Below are 21,766 nucleotides of genomic sequence, written 5' to 3'. Positions count from 1 at the left end.
CATTTTCTTTGTGGTGGATACATTTTATGCACCGTTTCATCCCTCTTTTCGCGATAGGAGCGAAATAATTTTCAGCGTCTCGGCGAAAAACGCTTGCATATTGGACGTAACGTCTTATTGATGGCTGAAGCAGCGCGAGTCCTTTTTGTTTCATCACAGAACAGCCCAGGCCCCGTTAAAGTGCTCGCCCTAATGGTCCCAGCACGTGCGAGCACGTCCGCATTTTTGACTATCAATCATCGTCGCACGATTTTCTTCGAAGTCCTCCGCTAACCGATCCAAACCTTCAATATGTTGCGATCGATGAAGGGTTAGGCTCTCTATTATCGCTGGAAACTGCCAAAGACCGTATTATTCATTTCCCTACAGCAGCGCCGTGTAAATTACTGCATTCGACATTTCCGTTGTACTCACGTTTCCATACCTACCATTGTCGTTATTTATTTATTACGCGAACACATTAGTGCGCATATACAATGCCAGCAGCTCTTGGGACCGTAACAAAATTTTAATCTACGTTATCGCGAGACTGATACAAATGATGTGTAGTCTCCGCATTTTTAAACAAACTCAAATTGCAAAGGAGATCGATAAAGTTAATAGATAATATATATCACTGGTTCGTTCACATTTCCGAAATTGTTAATGATTTAAAATTTCAACGTACTTACTAATGAAATTCAAAATAATAATCACGTTGTTTGGTAAAATATCGTTAACGTTATTTCCAGTCTTTATATAATAATTTGCCGTATAAAATTCAGCTGCCATGAATGTACAGAAATGTTAATTATCGAATCACGCAGTATTGTTTATTCACGTGCTTACGCTTCTCTGTAAAATTGTAATTTTCAAATATGTCGAATCAGTACTCGTGCACCGTAGATACAGCGAAATTAATATTAACTGTTCATTAATTTTGTAAAAATGTACGCGATTATAACGTTCTTGTATTTCTCGGTTACAATTCTGTGATTCTACAATTTTATATTCAAAATTTAAATTTGCACATCAATAAAAAGAAACATGATATGCACATCAATAAAATCCACAGTGTAGTTGTTCGGTACGTTCATCAGCGAGGTCGTCGCTGTTCTAAATAATTATGAAAAACTGTTCTGATTACTCGTGATAAATCTCGAAGGGCTCAAAGACGCAGGGCAATAATACGGGCACCGAGGGGGCGCGAAATGGCGGCGGAGTCCGCGAAGAATTTACCGCTGCCGAACAAACCGCTCCGGCGTGGTGCGATTTAAGGACTTGTAAATTCTGGGCAGGAGCATAGATCGCGGTGGGCTAACCACTTCAGCGGGTAAACTTTCCAGTTTAAGATCCTTACTCTCGGCCCAATCTTCCCTCTGGGCTGGTAAAACGCGTCGAAGAAGGGGAATATGAAATTCCCGCGGCCGGGCTTTACGGCTTCTTCTCCATCGTCATGTCCCGCTTCAACTTTTATTTCGCTCTCTATCGCCGTGCTCTCATTTCGCTCGAATATACACAATCTGTTGTCTATGGGACAAGAAAAGAAAAACTTTCCTGTCGGCGCTACTGGACTTCGCAGATGTGTTTCGAGACGATTGTTACAGCTGGAGAGAAGGTTTATGAATTTGTTGCTTCAATCTGCAAATCCGTGCTAGCTTCAACCACCAAACAAATTTTGCAATGTTTTTCATTTCAGTTTGCAGTATTTTTGTTGAAAAAACGTGTCGTCAGTTTCCCAACAGCTATACCATGCGAAAAGTTCGTGCAGACATTTCAATTAAGCTTTAAAATATTCATTTAACACTAAACCTACCATCGCCGGTCAATATCACCGGTTCCAGATATTTTATTGATTTTTTTATTATATATGAAAATGATTTCATAAGAAATTATTGAATAGATATCTTTAGTGGAGCACATATTACAATAGGAGCTGCACAGAGTCCAAAGAAAATCAGTCTTGTCATTTTTATAAGGGAACATGTACCAGTTACTTTTAAGGCTCGGAAGGTTTAGTGTTAAATATTGACGTTTTTTAGAAATCACAAATTTATTGTTTTTGATCGAAAGAAAGTAAGAGTTTCGCAACCCACTAGCATGATTAACTTTTATGGGCAAACAATAATTTACCCCTTCCATTCCAAGAACTTGCAGATAGAGTTCTTTCGATCTGAGCTCATTTTATTTGGATTTGTTCCTTTTTCTTTAAGAAATCAATATCACTTACTTGGGTGAGTGTATATCGAGTTTGAAACTCTTGTGCGTTAATAATTAAAACTGGAACGTAATACTTTTCTTGGATGGTGTATGTGTCCCCGCAAAGTTAAATAAGGTTGAACCCTCTCCATCTTTGTCAGTGTGTTACGTTATCGACTCTCGGAGGCCAAAATTAAAACAAAATTAATAATGAGAGTGGCAGACACTTGGCATGTTTACTCGAGTAATTATATTAATTGTGTTTTCGCAACTTCCGACAGTGCTAGTCTGTCTTCCGGAGTTTTGATCGTTTCCTTTTTAAAATTACATCGCCGATGGGTTTGATTTAAAATGAATTCCTCCGCAGGGGAGGAAGACTGTTCCCCGTCGTGTCAAACAAATTTCCCGACGATCGTCCGTGCGCCACGATGCGAGCAAAGTGTCTTAAGCGTCTCGCAAAGTGTCTTGTCGGAAAAATTGCACGATAATGGCGTAATTTCTCCGGGGATAGGGCTTTGCGAAGACGCGCGCGAGCTATGTATGGATCTCAATTTTCCGCGGCAGTAAAGACGGGGACGAGCGGCCGCGTCAAATTAACGAGAAATTCGACTTAAAATGGTCGGCCATTTGTCGGACAATGTTGCGAAATTTTGTCCGTTCGTTCGAGTGGGACCAGCAAGTTTCGGCAGTCCTCAATGGCGGAGTTTTATAAATTATTTATTAATTTTAAGTAAAGTACATACATTCGATTATCTGCGAAATGTTGAAATTTTTGAATTTGTGTGTATATAAAATATATATTATATTTATGAGAAGGTTTCCGGCGTATTGTACAAAACATAAAATAAAGCACTATTTTCGCCCGAGTGTAAATTTTCCCGAAAATAAACGTAGAACGCCGGACAATTTATATTATTTACAGCTAAAATAGAACTTTTTGAGCACATTATACAGAGATTGTGTGCTACTTTTCCCTCGTGAATCGCGCGCAGTGGCCGTATACAAAATTATCGCGTGATGCTGAACCGTGGAAAATGTTAGGAAATGCTGTCAAACAGAGCCAAAGAAAAACGTGTCGAATTTACCGAGTGTAAGGCGGCTAATTCTCGAATAGCCAGCGAAAGAAAGTCTTCTGTTTTAATTAAATTCTGTTGGTATTCAGGTGCTAGCTCCGTTTCTCTTGACATAATACATTTTCCTGCATGTGGCAAGCGGAGCATACTTGCCCAACATCCGGCTACATTCAAGGTGCTATTTTGTTTTATAGACCTCTTCATTATTCTTCTGTTAGTATTATACTTTGAATATTTTCTACAGTTTCAATGCATGTGGCGGCACTTACACGCGTGACCATAATTATGAATTTAACTTCGCACCATTATAAATCAGTGCAACGTGATAAAAGTGAGAAATTAAATTTTCTACATTTTTACAATTATTGGATAGCGATGCAAACTTGCGTGTCCTATTTCTCAGTTTAAAACGAATTCCACCGGCTGCATTCGCAACCATTAATTTGCATTCAGATAAAACATAAAGGTTCGGGAGGAAAATTTATTTATTCAGGAAAAGTCGAAAAATGTTAAGTGTACTGGATTATGTCCGGAGCTAACGGGATATTTGTCACTCCGAATTTATCGCGCATAAGAATTACAGCCATGAATGCATCGGCAGTTCGTTAGAGATCGCTCAATGGAGACTGTATTATTTGCTGGCAACAATTGCGCAGATATTTTATTGCTGGAATAATTATGTAAAGGGAACTAAACTGTGAAACAATTAATGCGCGCGTTTGCAAACAAACGTCTCTTGCGCTACGAGTAGCATATCTATGTTCGCGGGGACGTGAATTTATTAGTTAATTACGGGGGCGCAGTGTTCATCGAATTCCGTTCCGTCGTAAATGCGCGTTATTCATTGTTGTTTAATTCGAGAAGTACCGGCGCGGTTGTTGCACTTTTCCGCGTTTTCCCTGCGGACGGAATTACGCGTTCTCCTCGCCGACATTTTTAATAACGTATTTGTATGTAAAACAATTTCGATGGAATTTCTCCGCGAATTTGCCGTTTTCGAAGCATTAAAATGGAAATTGTTGGCTGCGCGACTTCGGTTACGGACGCTATCGAAAAGATCCGCCATGCATCGGCACAGAATTCGCTCGTCTCTAATTTCCACAATTTTTTCCTGCGGAATTTCGACGCACGGAGCCTCGCGAATAAAATTTCAAGCAACCAGCATCGTTCAACTTTGTTTTGCAAGTCAACGAGGTGGGGCCGGTGTAAAAGTAGCGGCCGAAAATGGTGCGGAAAACTGTATCGATTACACGAAGTTTCCTCTTTGAATCCATCACGCCTTCCATTTTACAATAAAAACAATAATTGCTTCTATAGAGAATTTTATTCATCTTTGTTTCGCTACAATAGTTATTTTCACAGCAATTTTATTTTTCTGTATACTTTTATACAGGGTGTCGGCAAAATCGAGTTTGAAAATGCAGCGTCTGACCATCACCGACCGATTCTACTTCCTGCATATATCAGATGATTGCATAACTTCGTGCCCGATTTTCATATAAAAAATATTACACAGTCACCATTCCTTTTTACAATTAGAAAATTGATAAATATATATAATTGATTAATAAAGCTGTATTCTTTAAAATTTAACCATTGAATTTTATTTTCAAATAATCGGGCATGAACTTATGCAATCATCTAATAAATTCTAGTACTATAGCACGCGTCCCCGACATATAAAATATTTATAAGTTTATTTAGACTTATAAATGCTACCAAATTGGCTTTCGTTTTCCCTTGAGAAAATAAAATGACTTCCCGAACGAGCTAACATTTAAATATTGTTGTAGTAGTTTCTCTTTCTTTATTCGAGAAATGTTTCCGTTTTTCGTTCGAGATTTTCATTCCGTTGGTCCCTCGTTTGAAATCTTAAAAATAGGTACACGTGTCTCGCAGTCCCCCACGTTATATCAGTAGGGATCGAAACGAATTTACCGTGGATTCAAGACCAAATGGAAAATCGTTCCATTCTCAGTGTCGCGCGTCGCGCGCAAACGAATACGACGGATTTATAGGCGTCGATTGTGTCGAACGAGGCTATTGGACCACAGTTCGTCAGAAGACGATTCAGTTTATTTTTCCGTTCAATGACTCAATCTGACGGGGTTCCTTTGCCCTGGAATAATGTTGCTCCAGCCAGGGCTCGGCTAATCTCACTTTAGCACGGGACGCTGTTCAATCAGATAACGAATCAAATTCGATCGAGAGTTCGTCAAACTTAGGATACGTTCTTAGAACAAGAATTCGAAAATTCGAAAAATCCGTCTGAAACTTCTAGAAGAATACTTGTCAATTTTAAATTTTATATGTGATTTTCTTCTTGGATTAAAACGAGACGCGATTTTTTAAAGCCGTAACAGTAATTACTGGAATATGAGAATCAAGTTCTAAATTGGTGTTGCATTTAGAAAAATTATACGAGTCGAGCATTTTAAATTTGATTTTTAAAAACGTTAATTTCTTCTTCCATTAAAAGGAGACGCGAATTTTTAAAACTACAGGCAGCTGGAACGAAATTACTTGGATTTGAAAATAAAATTGAAAACCAATGGTTTAATAAATTATGTACGATTTTCGGACAGCTACAATTACAGCAATTCCACAGTTTTTGCAGGCTGAATGAATTCTACACTCATCAGATAAAGTGTTTTACTGGCAAATGAAAATCACATTATACCGTTTTGTTACGAGAACGTCGACGCGCGTAAAACCATATTCCGATATTTCGCGTGCTATTTAAATTTCTGTAAGTGGTCTTTTAAATTCAGTAAACGTACCAGTAGATACGTAACGCGTATCGACGTGAATATAGATCGCCGGATAGCGGAAGGTACGTTGATGTGTTGGGAGGCAGTTAAATGTGGCAAAAGAGGCGCTTAAAAATGCCGTTCTCGATCATCTCGAGAATTGTTAAATACTTAACAGTTTCCTTTTACATTTATTTTCTAGCGGTTTCAAGAAATATGGAAATTAAACAGGAAACATTTGCTGGTGACAAATGAAATTCGGATTAAAAATTACAATATAAAATAATATTAAAAACACAGATGTTTTTAATCTTCATAATGCCATTTTTTGGCTAGAACTATAAAAATACTGATCGCTGCAGTGGAAGGTTAACGATTCGTCCATGGCCTTCTCACTTCTCACCTTTTAATAAATTTTTAATTAAAAGAGAAAATGAATTTTGTAGAATTAATTAAAAACCGACGCTTGCCGTCTCATAGCTTTTGTGAAAAAGCAAAGACAGTATTCATATTTTATTAATTATGAAACGTCCAATTTAAAGGTTGAGCTCCTTCATGGAAATGAGTTTCGCAAACAACTTAATCCTATCACGAGTTCCGTAGTTACGAGCCCCGTCGATCGATTATCGCCAGCTCCCTTGGTATTTTTGCTAATTTGCGCGGCGGGAAGTCTAATCAGATTATGTTGTACCGTTCGCCCAGAATGTCATTCGAATCAGTTGCGTCTTATCTGTATTTTTTCTCGAGTTACCCTCGTCGAAGACCACTGTAGATTTCTCACTTATGTATTTAGGTCTTCAATCGCTAGAATAAGATTGAATATTCCATTTCCTCTGAATAATGAAGAAATGTACATCAAAGTGGAACGCGGAAGAGCTTTAAATTACGAAACACATTTAAAATACCAAATAACTCCCACAAACGTCTGCGCTCTCTACTTTTAATTCCTCTTCTTCCCCGGCCGTGGTTTATTCAATCGTTCCGGACTCATTAAAAATTACAATCAAGGACTGCAACGAAACGCAGAAAAAGCCGGACTAACGACCTTCTTAAAAACATCACGAACTTCCGAGTAAACCATACGCGGCTTAAGTCCGCGTTGGACAACCGCTGGAAGTCCCGTAAGACAACGAACAAAGTAGAACAAAGTTGGGGCCGTGAGCTTGCTGGAAAGTTTGATATGCAGATTAAATTCTAAGTCGCGGGTAATCCCATTCCAGTGGAAATAAAAATTGCAGAAAGTGCATCGGACTCCGTTGTTCCGCGATAGTCTCGGCGTGGTTACATCGGAACGTATGCGCGTACACTACTCCCGCATAAATCACCGGACATTTGGTTGTTACGGATGGAATGCAAATTGCAATTAGACCACGAGTTTATCAAGCTATCTCACTGCATTACTTTGTTCTTCCACGAGATTATTAACATACAATTTAAATTGCGTTGCCTCGGTGGATGATTAAATATACCATAATCTTTTATAATTATTCTCTGGTAAACAGTTTATCCATTTATAAAGAGTAGGATAAAGTGCCCAAATATGAACCACTTTTTGTTGATGTGATTTTTTGGTTATTTTAGAATGCTCTTTGTCGTCCAAAAAATTACCAGATGTAGATGCATTTCCTTCCTATAAGATTCTGGTGTCAAGTTTGTTCAAAAATGAATACTGCTTGAAAAAAATATTTTTTTTGTGGTGTGTCATTTGCAGGTTCCAGCGAAAGGGTTCTTAATATGGTACACCTTGAGTCCCTAATATGACACCTAGTGCCATATTCGGCATCCACACTGATAATACTAGCTACTGACAAAGAGAAAATGAATTTCAAACAATTCAAAATCACTTACCTTCCTCGAAAAAGATACAATCGGAAATCTAACCACAAAAATATTCAACACGTGGAGACACACAACTGGCAGAGGATCGATACTAAAATCTATAGAATGATGTGATTGCACTGCACACTGTTGAGTAAACATGGTAAACTATTCTTTGAGGATTTTCTCACTGGAGTGCGACTTCTCCTTTACAAGATATAAAGTAGTATCATAACAGGAGTCTATACTATATTTGGGCACTTTACCCTATAGTATTTTAAAAGTATATTTTAAATTCATATCGTGTACTCTTCATATTCAAAATTATGCACGAGGTCAATTTTGCCCATTTACATATACTTTTAGAATAGCTTGTACAAACAGTAAAAGTTTATTTATGGAAAATTTTTATATATTCAAAGTTCTAATATATATTCATAATAAAAAAGTTATTCGCTTTTAAAAGGTGTACGAATACTTTGTACATTCATTGCATGTGTGCACAGTGAATATAAATGTTTAAAGCATCTGAATATGTTGTCGCGTAGCGTAGAATTGCATCGATCGTTAACTTTTGTCGACAAGTCTGCATCGTGGTAGATTCGATACTCGAGCCCCGACGTTTTCGAGTCGTTCCGATGAAGACAGGACAATTGCGAGTACACGGACCATTGGGCCGCGGCGTACCCCGAAAAAAGCACGAAATCGAATGGAACGAGTAACGATAGCTCTCCACGTCCGAGTACCTGTCGTTCGTCGTTCTCCTTTATCCTGTTCACGGTTCTCCCAGTGCGATCCCTCAGCTACTACCACCCCTATCCCCAACTCGAGTACACGGGATGAGACCGCCACTATTTTTCAATGTTTTTAACCTTCGAACAGCCGTCCATTGAGTTATCGTACAGACGCGCCGGAATAAAAGCTGCTGCGCTATTCGGTCTCCAGCGAAATCGTCGAAACACTCGGACAAAGTTTCTTTCCTCTAGGAATATTAATGCTGCACTCAACGCTACCCGCGTTACTGTAAGAGCGTTGTCAACCAACGGCACGGCTCGATGCGTTCGCGATTTTTTTGCGAGACTGCTCGGTTTCTTCCGAAAGTTTCGCGATTTCTGTTGGACCAGCAACTTCCCAACGATATTCGAAATTTTCTTTATTGACCCCGCCACTCCTGGGACAATGGACTTCGCGGATTCTACCCTCTTCCAGGCTCCTTCTACATACCAGTTCTCAAGAAAATGCCACAACTTGGCCTTGATTATTTTGCCAACTTTTTATACCATTCGATTTGATTTCGTAAGTCGCCCAATATTTCTAGTGGGAGCACAGTGGAACCAAAAAGTATTTGAACGTCTTTTGGATTGTGGAAGAATGGTAAATATTTAGCTTGTGGTATTTTTGAAAAGACAGTAGTTCAGTAGTTGTTTACAATAAATTTGATATTTCCAGCTTTGCCTTGGTTTACTAAATAACGTTAATTTTGTAAGATCTTCAGAGGTTCGTAATTTTCACATTTCTGGCATGTCGTGTTACCACAATGATATTACAATCGCCCGTAAACCACCATTACCCCATTCTCCCCAGTTGAAATATCTGAGCGGCGTTTCAATTAATTCCAGCAACATAACCAACCATCCGCTGATCGTCCATTCCATCTTTAAAATGCCCACGCGCGTTCTATCGAGAATTCCGGCAGATAGGGCTCGCCAAGAAGTCAGGGAATGCGTAGCGCTAGCCTAATCGCGTGGCCGTGAGAACGAAAAATCAGCGGTCAGCAAATTGCCTGCGTCCGGAAGTAGTTTACCGGAGATCACGAAATGTAATGATTGATGATACATGTTTGCAGTGGAAAATGTAAAGAAATAACTTCGAAAAAACTTGAACTTTGAACATATAAAAATACTCTATAAATGAACATAGTGAGTGTAAAAAATATTCGTACCTCCATTAAAACAGAATAACTTTTTTACAATTGTACCAAACGACCTGATTTTTTATAACCAATTAGAAGCATTGGTTTACGAAATGATATGCAAAAATGTTTTTTTTGGTAGCTCAATGAAAATTTAAAATATATGTTTATGTTAGTTATACACATACTGAAAATTTCATCGAAATCGGTTGACGCAGGAAAAAACGGCGCGCATCAAAAGATGTAGGTTTCTGTGGATTTGAAGCAGAAACAGATCAAAAGTCGTGTAAAACTACGATTTTCACCAATTTTAACCGCTTGTAGCTCATGTGTATGTTAGTCGATTTCAATGAAATTTTCAGCATGTGTATAACAACCATAGATCTACAAAACACATATATTTGAAATTTTCATTGAGGTCCCAAATATAATAAATGAGTTTTAAAAAATCCCTTTTTTATTTTTGCATGTAACCTTGTAAATTATAATTTTTGGAAAATCTTTTTTTCATATAATTTCGTAAACCAATGCTTCTAATTGATTATAAAAAACCAGGTCGTTTGGCACAATTATAAAAAAGTTATTAGTTTTTAAAAGGTGTACGAATACTTTGTACACCCACTGTATGTATAATGTATTGATAATATACAGTGAAATATGCCACAGATAGCATTCCTAAGAGAACTTCAGAAATTTCCGATTTGGCAATTTTTCGTGTACGTTTTTATTAGCCTGCTACATTTTTATTATAGTACAAGTGATTTACTAAAATGTGCATTTTCTTCCGATATCATATGGAAATACAAAGAAACGTATAGTGTCCTGACTGTTCCTCGGAATCATAGAAGAATAAAGTTTTCATTAGCCGAGGAAAAATGTCGAACATGCCGATAGCGCTCGTCTGTTCGCGCCTCTACGTACGAACGATAAATTCCCACCGCCCGAAAAGCTAAACTACCCGAATTTGCTGCAACTACCTTGAGGCACGGAGCCGAATATTAAAGCCGGACCTTCCTATATCTCTTTCGTAGGCGGCGAACCAGTGCCCCGTGCAGCTGTCTGCACGCTTGTGACGCAACGACTACGGCACACGTGACGTACATTCCTCGCGTTAGACGTTCGCGTAAGTTTTCCCGAAATCCTATGAGTTACGGACACGTCGAGCTCCGCCGGTAATGGATACGAGGGTTGCCCGGATTTTTCGTGGCTGGGCTAATCCGTTGGTTTCCCTGGTCGTTGGTTACACCGGTCGCGAAATGATCTACGAACGGTGGCTTTCGGGCAGCCGCCATTGCGACCATTCCGGGTACACGGTTTTATGGGGAACCGCCTTTTAACCCTTTCGACTCGAGTTTCTTCTATTTGGATCTTCTCCCATTTTTTACTTTGCGATATTATCTACCCGAGCATACAGAAACTCTTTTACAGAGAATAACTTTTTTCGAAGTAGATCGAGTTGTTTTGGCTATTTTCGAGGAGTTGAAACAATTAGTTTATCACATATCTCATATATCATAAATTTAACAACATTTTAAAAGTGGACCAAGAGGACTTGAGTATTTTTGAGGAGTTGAAACAATTAGTTTATCACATATCTTAAATTTTGAAAGAATTGCAATTGCTCGGAATTGTGGAGAAAATATACAAAAGGTTTTTACAACTTTTTTATGTGGTGACCTGTATTTCACCTCTTCAGACGAAATCAAATTTTATTCTTTTCCAATGTATGTATATTTAGCATTAAAATAACTGTATTTGTATAAAAATATAATACATTTAAAGAAAATAGTACGACGATGTTAACCAAATGTTAGATCGTAAAGCTAAATGTGCACTGTCGAGGAGGTTGTCATCTGACCGGAAGGCTGCAATATGTTTTTGATAGCAGAGCACGGTGGCTATCAAAAATACTACTTCCGTTCCGTTGGGCATCTTCCTCTAGCCGTGAAACACGTTCTCGGAAGCGGCGCGGCGCGAACCTGGGGAAAAGATAACAAGAGTGATTTTATTGCTTCACTGGATAAATTATTTTCGGATATCAAGAGACACGACGTTCAAATGAAAAATGCGTGAAGCTACAAGGAGCGGAATAAACGTGACAGATGAGAGATTGCGAAAGGTACATACATATAGCATTTCGATATAAATTTTTATTCGGTCACTTTATAGTATCTGATCACGTGAGTTTCGGAAACTCATACGATTTATTAATACATTGCGAAAGTAGCTAATCTTCCGGAGCATGGGAATAACAGGGGACAATTTACGCTGAAATAACGTCTCTTACGCAATGGGGCCTGACTTTTTGAGCGAAAATACCCGGGAGAATATCCGCTGACGTTTCAGAGACAGAAGAACTGTCGCGGACGGTATTTTCCACTCGAGGAGGTGAAGAATGTAATAAAGGACGACGTCAAAGGCAATAAACTGTTGCTGAGTTCCTCGGCGATTTCAATCCCGGTGTCTCGGAAAAGGCGTCATATTAGAAGAGGCTCCGGGATAATTCCTGACTTAGGATTATCGGCCGAGAACTATAGAGCCCGGCCCTGAGCGGCCGCGGAAACTTGTGATCAAAGGATTAGTTAAATTTATACAGCTATGCGTTAATTACCAGTAAATTATCTGATATTAATAATCCGTCTAATTAATTTGCTGTCAATCTATAGACAGGTCACATCAGACAGGCTAATTCCAACGTCGAAGCGTCGACATCCAGCCGGGCTTTGCGCTAATACGTTTTTAGTAAATCAATTCCAAACTTCATATAGAAACACCATTCAAATACCGACAAAATCGACGTCGAAAAGTTCAGAAGCTCTTATTCTTCAGCCGGACCTGTAATCTCTTTTTCTACCACGCTTATATATTATATTAACTTGCCGTGTTGTTGTTGTATGAGTCAAATCTTGTAATCGAATTTTAAACCTCTTCCCATAGTCCAATCTTGCTGAAATTTTGTATACACACTTGCTTTCGATGACAATAAAATATAATACAATTAATTAAAATATATAGAAAAGAACTTTTAAAAACCACGCTTATATTAAAACGCACTAAAAAGGAGAAAATAATTTTTTTCCTGGTTCTCCATAAAATACCGAATCCAGTTAAATGATTAATAATATTTTTCCCCAAAATTTTAAGCAATTAGTTCAACATTAATGTCGGAACAGATAGAAAAGTTTAATACAAATTTATTATAAAATCAAGATATTAGTGATTATAAAAATAAAAGCGTGGAACGCCCACGAAGATTACGTCAATATTGTTTAGCGTTCCACGCTTTTATTTTTATAATCACTAATGTCGTGATTTCATTTAAATTTATATTAAATTTTTCTATCTATTCCGACACTAATTTTATAACAGAAGAAATTTTGAATTAATTGCTTAAAATTTTGGGGAAAAATATTATTAATCATTTAACTGGATTCGGTATTTTATGGAGAACCAGGAAAAAAATTATTTTCTCCTTTGTAGTGCATTTTAATATAAGCGTGGATTTTAAAAAGTTTTTTTATATATTTTTATGTACCGAATGATTAGAGCCGATTGAGATGATCACAACTGCCCTTACAGGTTTTTCAATGACTATCGAACCATTCGAAAGCTGACCAAGAAAAATACCCTCTGAGTAAAATATCAGCCCTCTAACTTTCCCACGAAGATCGTTACAGAGTAAATTAGATTTTGCGCTTTTCCGTGCATTTTCCGGTCTCGAAAAGCTAATAATACCACATTTTGGGATAAGCCCAATTACGTCATTCCCGAAAGAAGCAACTTTGAAACTCGAACGAAAAAAGACGTCTGCTGTTGCCAAAAATAAATGGACCTCGACTAGAGCAAGACGAAGCAAAAGAAAACAACAGCTCTTTATCAGAAAAGGAACGGAAGTTCTTGATAAAAAGACAATGGCGACGCTGAATGTATTTTCTGTGGCCATCTGCTTCCCTTAATCCAGGATACACTTGTTGGAGTTTTGAATGTCACAACTGCGAAACATTTTCATATTCAGACACGATCCGTTTTCTTCGTTTAATTTGTGGAATTTAACAAACTCCGATAAACAAGTGCAGTCGGTAATAATTTTCAAATAATTTTGTTTGCGCGTATCTATCTGGTTGCTGTCTTCTCTACAGAAGCTCGTTGAACAGTGGACATTGTAATAAATTCCAGGGAATTGAAGGAACATAAAAGATAAAAACGCGGAACATGTGGTATGGACTGAAAGAAGCGGATACGTTTCAATCAATCACTAGGGATGGTATCAAAAGTTCAATATGTGCTCATGATTCCTAGTCGATTCCAATACAAGAGTTTCATTCCATGGGATTCGATTACTACTCGTCAAAGGTGATGTTTTATTCCGTGTATTTGCGAAGTACTCGGATTATACAAGCTGGTTTTGTACGTTAGACGACCACTTGTGTCTGTCGAGGACCTACTATCCAGTACTTTAACGTTTCAAACAATTGAACTTCGTCGGACAATTGAAACAATCGAAACGCGTGAAGTTAGTACCCTAATTAATTCAAAGACAAAAAGACTATAATTTAAAAAATGTGAAAATACTACTTTTGGAGGTTGAAATAAAGAGAAAATATTTGCGATACGTATACCAACTGAAATATACCATGTTTTCTAAAAGGATCAACGCAGCCGAGTTCGGCTTTTATGTTTGTTAAAAAGGGGACGCAAAACTAGTTAGCTAAAACGATCGCACAAAGGTATGAATAATAAATTAATTTTTTTAATCTGACGGTCAGCAATTCAATTTGAAATGCATGTGCAATATAAGTTGAATAAAAATTTTATGGATTTTGTGCGACTATCTTCAGCCGCCCTACTACGGCTTGGATGTTCCAGCGTTAAAATTATTTTACGATCTTTTTATAACTTTACCTCTGCTTTTAGAATGTATTTCCTACATGCGGCACGCATGCAAATGAATTCTACTACATTCAAATTTATGGGGGCGTGAGTAATGAACACATATTGTTGCCGCGCCAACATGAAAGTAACTATGAAGACCCTTAAAATCCAAACGGTGTAACCTCTTTTACTGAAATTATGTTATAGCCGTTGTGCATTTCTTACACGTGCTCTTATATTTTAATTAGAATAATTTCTAATCATTGTAAATATCATTTTGCGTTATTTAGGGACAATTAAAATTAGGTTGATTCTCCCGCAAGCATTCCGACATCGAGCAAAGTTACAGAAATCCTAATGCTGTGATAGTGCAACAATTTATTGACAAGTTTCTCTGAAACAATGGAAAACTTGCTTAGTTCAAGGTGAACCCAAGGCCTTGTATAGCAAGTCATTGAATTCATTTTGAAGAATGTCGAGGTGACCTAGACTATTCATTGAAATGAAACTTTTCTTCAAATTTCTAATGGTGCAATTATTAGAGCACTGAACACTGACCAAATTTTGTTCGAAACATTATTCTTTTTGTTAGGCTAAAGTGCCTTAAAAATCGTGGAGACTAAATCTTAAATTTTGTACGTTTCAAGGTTCTACTGCAAGTTTATTCCAAGGTCAAGGCTCATTATGGGACAAAACTGAATGTCCGGATTACTCTCATACAAAGAAAAGATCCTGTTGTTTAGCGGTTGGTCTCGCGTTAATAGACTAATTGCGGGACCGGACGGATTACCGGTGAAAGAATGTCGCGTTTCAGTTGGCGGTGCAATTAGAAGCTGATTAGAGCGCGGAGTGTTCTATGATTACCCGGACTGGTCGCCGCTGATACCGGTTCACCTCAAAGTGAGGGCTAACTTCGTCGGGCCAACGGGACCACTGCGAGCGCCGCGAGATTATAATTTAACGAGGATTACGTTTTTAAAGCGTTACGGTTTCCTGAAATCCTAGCTCGCGTTGCTGCCCCTGGCCGCGTCGGAGAAAACGAGTCCGTTGAATTCCACGTGGACAAAGGTTCGCGTCGCACCGAGCGACCGTTCAACAGAGAAACTTTTCAAACTGCCGGCAAGCAAAAGGAAACGTTCTCAAAGACCACTTTTTCTTCCGGCGGCGACAACGTTAAATTACAATATTTTCCTTACGCGGTGCGCGCGTGTCCCGCGGGCTGGACCACGGGAAATTCCAACGAGAATGTAACTTCTTGTCACTCTTTGCAATTACCTGGCTAGCCGGCGGGCATTCCCATGAATCGATTAAACGTAACCTCGCGTGATCTACGCTGCGCTTCGAGCGGCGCTGAGCAATTTCCCTCGCCGCACAGACTGTTTTGTTTCAACAATACTACTGGCGAAAGTATTGCGCAGAGTCTCTCGTCGTTTCCGCTGGACCTCTTCGGTTTACCGCTGTTAACGCAGGCAGAGCTATACAGGATGTCTCGAAAATGTCAGAGAACCTTGAAAGGGGTGGTTGAGGTGATTCGAAGTATTTTTTTCCTTTGCGAAAATATTCTCCGCGGCTTTGTTGAGGAGCTATTCACGAAAAACACGAACCAATCCAAGCGCACGACTTATGGCTCGGCGACCGGTCTCGCTGAGCGCGACGTTGCCATTGGCCGAGCCAGACTCCGCCCACTGTACTCTGAGCGGTCCGCGGTTATTCGTTAATAACTCCTTAACAAAGCTACGCAGAATATTCTCGCAAAGGAAAAAGTTACTTCAAATGACATTTGTTTCCTCTTTTAATAATGTTCTTGAGTTTTAACTCAACTTTGTTGCACGCTGGACGTTCAACGTTGATCGTATTGGTACGGAATTCCACAAACACTTATAACTCGATTTTATGCATTTCAGTAAAAACGTTTAAAAACAATACGACTGTACTTTCGAATTCTTTAAACGTTTTTACTGAAATGCATAAAATCGAGTTATAAGTGTTTGTGGAATTCCGTACCAATACGTTCAACGTTGAACGTCCAGCGTGCAACAAAGTGTTACAAAATCTTCCGTAAGTTTACGGTCGGTGTCCAGGAAAGAAAACAAAACTGACTTCTGTCCTGCGCAATCGGTGACGCGACACTCTGCGCCAGGGTTTACCGTTCCCGGTTCGGTTTTTTCTCGAGCCGTGCTCGCGCAAAGCTCCAAGTTTTCCCTGGCGCGCAATTCTCCCCGGTCCGGACCGGTTACCGACGCTAACTTTCCGATTGTTTCACCGTGATTCACATCGGTCGTCGGCCGACGGAGGACCGTTGAATTGTAAAACTTGGATAGAAATTTTGAACGGTGTGTGCCCGGCGAAAATTACAGCCCGTTGCATTATATCACTGCGGCAACTCGGAATTCTTGGCCGAAAGTTTTCGCCGCGTTTCACGGAAGATTGCGTAAAGCCGCGAGAAGTTCGCCACGATGTCGCATAATTCCCTGCGCCCCGCGGACATTGCCGTGGCAAAAGGAACGGGGGTTGTCCGGGGGGAGAAACTGCTAGAGCAGCAAGAGAGAGAGAGAGAGAGAGAGAGAGAGAGAGAGAGAGGGAGAGAGAGAGATCGAAGCGTTAAACGCACGCGTGAACAGCCGGGGTAGGAAACAATTAAATACGACGAAAGTCGCGGAAAGAACTAATTGGTTAATAACCGTCGCCGAAAAACGAACGGAGCTCGCGCTGCCGTGCGAATATTGAATTCCACGCCGCGTTAATCCGATTGCCAATTAACTGTTTCGCGTTTAGTGGCTTCGCATCGAGCGGGATAAAAAGCTGTATCCCACTTCGCCGGATGGATTTCGACGGCACTCTCTTTTTTTTTTCGCCGATCACGACCGCCCGTCAAGTCCGACTGAATCGTTCTCGTCGAATGCAATTGGTAAATAAAGGCGGCTTTATGATACGAGGGTCGTTCGATAGGCAAAGAGACAAACGGCTGTTGTTTTCATACCGGAAGTACCGAGCAGTCGGATCCATTCATTCGTAATCCTTTACCTCGTAAGGCGGTATATCGATGATAATATTGTCGGCAGATTCGGAATCTATGCAAATTTATATTTTCACATAAATGTTACGATCGTGCAGTAAAAGAGAATTTTATTTTGTTCGTTAATGTATGAGGGATAGGGTAGTCGCAGGAGCTGGCGACATTTTTCGGGTTTCTCCGGCGAACATCGGGAAATAGCGTGTGTCCACGCTAGGGTGGACCTTAGCTATATCTGGTGACATTTTTTTGCGAGATTTTTTGCACCCCCCTCCCTAAAATTGTGCCATTGGGTAAGAAAATAATTCCTGCAAAAGATGCAGTTGATCGGGGAAGACGTGCTACATTGACGTTGAAGTTGCGAAATACATGAAATTTTATAGGAATGGGAATATTTGAAAGAAAGACTTTTGATTATTTCTAAACAAGAGGAATGTCAGTAAATTCATTGTTTGTGTTTAAAAAATGGAATGTGCAAAAAGTTTGAAAAATCCCCCACAGAGTGCGGAATTAAAATCAAGCAATGACGAGTATACACGTCGAGCGCAGGGAAAATGGTCCTATCATAAATTTTACGAACAACGATCAATAGTAATAATTCATTCTTGAAAAGGTTATTGTTATTGCACCGCAACAGAGATTTGGATTGACGTGTATACACGTCGAACGCATGTAACTGGTTAATACTCGATAATTCGAACAACTGAGTATCCATGTTTATATTATAATTGCATAATTCGGCCGACAGCTGAAACGGCCTTGTTAATCGAAATGGAGAAACGGGGGAAGGTTGAACGGTTCGAGGTGAATGTTTCGGCCTAGTCCGAGCAGCGGTTCTTCGAGGAGGACAACCTCCGACGATTCGTATTTAGGCTGGCCGATGCTAAATTTAAATCAGTCCATGGCAGGGCCACCGAACGCGAAGCTTCGCCGTGAGAGCTTCGCATCGATTCGGATTCGGTCTCTACCGGTGCGGCGTCCCCGTGGTTCCAGAAGATTCTTTCCGAAATCCGATCGCGCTCTATTTTTCTAGTTTTCACGTCGTGTCGGCCCGAGACAGTCGAAAATGCTGGGATAACGGAGCCGCGCGGCTGCCCGCCAACCAATCGTTATCTGTAACAAGGTGAGCTTTCGAATCGAGTAACGGCGAGGTGCAGCGTTTCATCTAAGAGAAAAGTACAATAAAACGGACGTTCCTTGGCTCTTCCCGTTTTATTGCGAGGTTAAAACCCCGTCAACGCGGCGGAGGTTCTTAGCGACTAACACAAGAAGATACTCGCATCGTGCTGGGTTCCTAGGAAACATCTATTTATTTATAAATTTAAATCTCCGCAGTTAACCCCTGCACGACGGACGCTTTTCACGATTTCGCGGCAGCCACAACTAGATTTGTTAAAAAAAAACACAATTTTCTAAATGTCTTCCGATTTCTTCACTGTTTTAAATTGTGCTTACTCATTGTTGTCATAAATGCATCAAATCCAGAATCTGATCATCACGTAAAAATTAATATTAATTTACTTGTATCAACAATGCACCTTGCCGAATGGACATCGAGAGAAAACGGATACAGACATACAGAACACGCAAACCATACGTAATTCGATATATATATATCGATATCGTAGTGAAAACAAGCCGGTGTTAGAAATCATACTGATTTGATTTGCGAACCGATGTTGCTGACTGACGCGAATCGACTTATTACTGTTACACAACTCAATAAACATCTAACATTTGAAATTGGCTGCTAAATAATTGGAATTTCGGTGGAGTGTTTATAAATCTTGGTAACTGCGATTGAAAAGTATTTAAATAGTTATCATTGGACTGCGGATCTTTATGCAATTATGGCAAAAATGGGTAGGCACAATATAAAATACAATAAAAATTCAAAGAATTGAGAAACATGAATTTTTACCATTTCCAACATGTTAAAATTATGAAAGGATGAAAGAATTTTTTACGTAGCTCCCTCTCCTTAAAATTAATGCACAATACTTTTATTTCGCATAAAGATCCACAGTCTAGTTATCATATTCTACGAAACGCAACGCGTCCTCTTATAAAACATGAACAAAAATACCCCGTCACAGAGAAATAATAAATTCTCCGAATATCGTGCTGTGCGTTATAATTCAAATAACGATATGCGTAAAATTAATTCGATTTTCTTCATGCGAAATTCAAAATGGTGGGTTATCGCGCGTGTGCGACGTCACCAGCGAACGTTTTAATAATATGATAAAAATGTTCGCTTCAGTTCAAATACGCGCTCGTTTGTACCATATAATTTTCATGTTAACACATTTCTCGTACGTATGATACTCCTGAAAATAATGGTGCGTGTATAGTTAGAGCGCATTTGATACAAAAATCGAGATTGAAGAATCATTATCGACGAATCGTGGAAATATAAGAAGTGTTTCATGATAGTTTCGTTGCATAAATCCCGAGCTTGAAGTAGCGTAGCGTAGCGCAGCGAAATTTTATCGGACTGCGAATATAGAGAGCTGGATTTTACCGGGAGAAATAGTGAAATACTAGGTTATTCGCTATGCGTAATTTATCGAACGAAATTTTGGCTTTTGGAGTTCACGGATCAATTTAAATTAATAATAACGTTTACGGGCAATTGCGAATCCCGAAATCGTTTCTACGCAGCTATTAATAGTGGAGCTAATAATATTGTATGATATTCGTTCGCGAGCATTAATACCGTGGCGGATTCACGTTTGTTCACGTTGAATCTGGATCTATCAAATCCCACGTTCATCAAGGTTTCCATTCAGGAGTGCTCTTCAATCGTTTTTCCTTGTTCGTCCCGTGGATTTCTACGATTTTCGAAAGCTCTGGAAACACATACAACAATTTAAAAAAAAAAAAGGGAATACTTGTTTTCGGAACAACAAAATACCCAACTGTTGAAAAAAACCGGCGAGATTGATCGAAAGGCGGAAGGATACCACGCGTGACGTTGACTTTGCGTTTTCCGCCAGTCGATACTGGTCGGCACTATTTCTACAACAATTCTGCTTTTTAACGGCCACCATCTACGCGGTGTGCTGGGAATCATTCAGATATCGTGTGTACAGTGTCATGCGTGCTCCCCCGACATTTTGTTTACGACTATTCCCTCAGCATAGTCGTTTCTATCACGATCAACGCTGATATATTATACAATCGGCCAAATGACCGCATTTCTGCATTTTTTATTTTACAATTATCGATAATACAATTCGTGCACGTTATAAAAATTGTGAAAAATCTAAATAAATTCTGTCTCTAATTTTTAACTCTTTGCACCTCGAATTCTCAGTGCTATACTTAAAATGTACTTCAAAAGACAGTTCCTCGATTACATACAAAAAATTAATGTTATAATATATAATGCACATTTAAACTGGCAATTTAAAAATATCCCTCACCCTTGCCCCCTTTATTTCTATTCCGAAACGAACGTAATTTTAAAAATCCGCGCACTGCATACATCATATACTACTTTTATGTAAAATTTCAATTCAATTCAGCATACAACCGCACGCAAATTGGTACAAGGCGCGTACTGCAAAACAAGTTTTTCGAACGTAAAGCGAACATTATAGAAAAAAACAAACGCTTTCGTGTTCGCTGTAGGGTAACCGATTCGCCGTGAATCGCCACGTCATCAATCACATCCGCGTCGGAACTTGCGAATCGTATTACATTGTACGGTACATTACTTCAGTCAGTGTATAGCCGATCTAACGTTTCGCTCGGCGTACATGTGATGCGTACAGACAACGCTTAATCATGCTTTCTCGAGCATTGTTTGCCGGGCCGAACCTCGATTCAGTTATAGGTATCTTTTGGTCTGAAGCGTCTTTCGACATTTTCAGATTTTGCATGTACAGGGTGAGGCACCCCTAAAACAGGTCACCTGAATAACTCAATTCTCCATGTTAACATTTTACCTACCGAAAGCCTAGGATTTTCAATAATTCTGCTGTACCAAAAGAAAGCACAGAAATTTTCTTTTACATTGCAATTTTAAATGTGAAACTACATATTAGATGACGTTACTGAGGGTGTCTTGTTAGTTCACAAAGAAAATTGCTGTCATGGTCAATGATGCTATAGATATCTTTAGCAGAGCACACATTACAGTAGG

General features: G+C 39.2%; 1 protein-coding gene across 3 annotated transcripts in view; it reads left to right on the top strand.

The window, feature by feature from the left end:
* The window catches only part of LOC143209127 (glutamate receptor ionotropic, kainate 2), a 107,952-nt gene that overhangs the window by 16,023 nt on the left and 70,163 nt on the right, over window positions 1-21,766 (top strand). Inside the window, exon 1 of one of the 3 annotated variants that reach the window (XM_076424423.1) lies at window positions 18,500-18,739. The exons of the other annotated variants lie outside the window; for them this stretch is intronic. The gene's annotated coding sequence lies outside the window, so the exon portion shown is untranslated. Of the gene's footprint in view, window positions 1-18,499; window positions 18,740-21,766 lie in introns of those variants that run through there. 3 annotated transcript variants of the gene reach the window in all.

This window comes from Lasioglossum baleicum, chromosome 5 (assembly GCF_051020765.1).
Source record: "Lasioglossum baleicum chromosome 5, iyLasBale1, whole genome shotgun sequence".
Lineage (NCBI taxonomy): Eukaryota > Metazoa > Arthropoda > Insecta > Hymenoptera > Halictidae > Lasioglossum > Lasioglossum baleicum.
The sequence above is the reverse complement of the archived record's forward strand: the minus strand, read 5'-3'. Positions and strand labels throughout refer to the sequence as shown.